Here is a 1,988-nt window from a genome sequence, read left to right on the forward strand (position 1 = left end):
GATATTTTGGGTTAAACTTTTGTCAGGTTTAATGTTTTCTTTAACTGATGAGTCTATTTCCTCTATTGTATCTTCAGTACTTGAGATTCTCTCTTCCATTTCTTGTATTTTGCTGTTCATGCTTGCATTTGTGGTTTCTAATCTTTTTCTCATTTCTGTTTTTATAATTCCTTCGGCTTGTGTTTTCTTTATTGTTTCTATTTCAGTTTTCAAGTCCTGGATAGTTTCTTTTATATATTTGATTTCTTTTTCTTGGTTTTCTTTAAGTGATTTGCTGATATCTTCCAATTTTTTGTTTGTCTTTTCCTCAATATCTTTAAGGGAATTTCTCATTTCATCTTTAATAATTTCAAACATTGTAGTTATTTTTTAGGTCATTTTCTTCTGCTTCATCCATATTTGGTTGTTCAGGTCTTGCTGTTGTAGGGTATTTAGAGTTTACAGGTACTGTGTTGTTCTTTGTGGTGTAGCATGTGGTGATTCTACTAATCACTGAGCTTTTTATTATCATTTGTTTGGGTAGTGTGTCTACCACTGTCCAGTCACAGTTTATGCTAATTTATTTAATTTATACTAATTACCCTGCTTGGATACATATCTAAGCAGTGATGCTTCTAAGTTTTTTGCTTTGTTTTTGAAACAGGGTCTCACTATGTAAACTTGGCTGGCCTTGAACACAAAGAGACCCACCTCAGTGCTGGGCTGAAGTTTCTAAATTTTATGAGAACTCTGTGCTTACCTGAGAAATTGATCTGAGGAATTAATCACCATACTGCTCCAAAGACAGGTCATGCATTGTTTTTTATTTGACAGTTGGTATTTTATTCAGATAGCAGTCTCATTACATGTGGTCCAAGAATATTGAAAGAACTCAAATAAAATCAGATGTGAAGGTCAGTCTTCACACATCATAGCCAACGATGCCACGTTGTCTATGATCTCTCCGACATAAAACCACATCCATACCTCAGTGGCCACCAAACCATTCAGCACAGCTTCCCTAACTATAAGATGTTTAAAGCCACCAGTTTTGGCATTTTGAATTTTTTTTTTTTTTTGTACTCTGAATAGCTGCAGGGAGTTCTGCAGGGGTTGGGGGAACCAGCTCAACCTTGGCGTATTGCCAAAATGTGGCCAATCAAGGCTTTGAGTAAGTCACAGCAGCGGATACTAAGCCCCGGGGCCTTCTCTGCAAAGTTACGGACAAATTTGGCCATGGTCTAGGATGGAAGGTCCATCTCCTCCAGGTCACACATTTCACCTTTCCCCTCGTCCTCCATTTTAGCCTGATATGATGGTCAACACTTGTCACCTCAGCAGTAAAGGGGCTGATGCAGGAGGATTCGGGCAAGCTTGAGGCTAGTCTGGGCTACAGTAGAAGACCCTGACTCAAAACCAAAACAAAACAAAAGGGATATAGTTCAGTTGGTAGAGTGCTCTCCAGCATCCAGAGCATTGGGTTCAATCCCCAAACCACGGAGACGGTTCTGGTGGCACATGTCTAATCTCCCAGCAAGAGATTGGAGAGGAAAGGCAGAAGAATCATAAGTTCAAAGTCAGCCTCGGATACGTATTAACATGTATGTGGGCAAAGACCATCTGGGCACTCCAGGTACCACATCCATAAATTTGAAGATTTGTTTCTTTTTTTATTTTTGATGTGGAGTGTGTGTGTGCATATGCGTGTGTGTATGTGTGTGCATGTGTACATTCATGTGTGTTCATGTAAAGATTGATGTAAGAAATCATCCTCAATTGATCTTTTATCTTCCTCACTGAGGCGGGGTCTTCAATCAAATCCAAAGCTGGACAGTTTGGCCAATCTTGCTAGCTAGCTTGCTCTGTGGAGTTCCTTCTTCCTACAGCATTTTTGAAGGTTTCTGAGGACTTGAATGCTGATTCTGATGCCTGGGTGGCAAGTTCTCTAACCTCTGAGCCATCTCCTTGCTTTGTTTTGCAGATGGTATCTTAAGTAGTCCAGGCTGGTC

At 39.8% G+C, this 1,988-nt stretch overlaps 1 pseudogene; it reads right to left on the reverse strand.

Annotated features, from left to right (window-relative positions):
• Positions 1-901: 901 nt before the first annotated feature.
• Positions 902-1,217, reverse strand: LOC121463595 (annotated as a pseudogene).
• Between the last annotated feature and the right edge of the window lie 771 nt (positions 1,218-1,988).

This window comes from Microtus oregoni, unplaced genomic scaffold (genome assembly GCF_018167655.1).
Source record: "Microtus oregoni isolate MIOR12 unplaced genomic scaffold, Mior012 000027F_ref0000203, whole genome shotgun sequence".
Taxonomy (NCBI): domain Eukaryota; kingdom Metazoa; phylum Chordata; class Mammalia; order Rodentia; family Cricetidae; genus Microtus; species Microtus oregoni.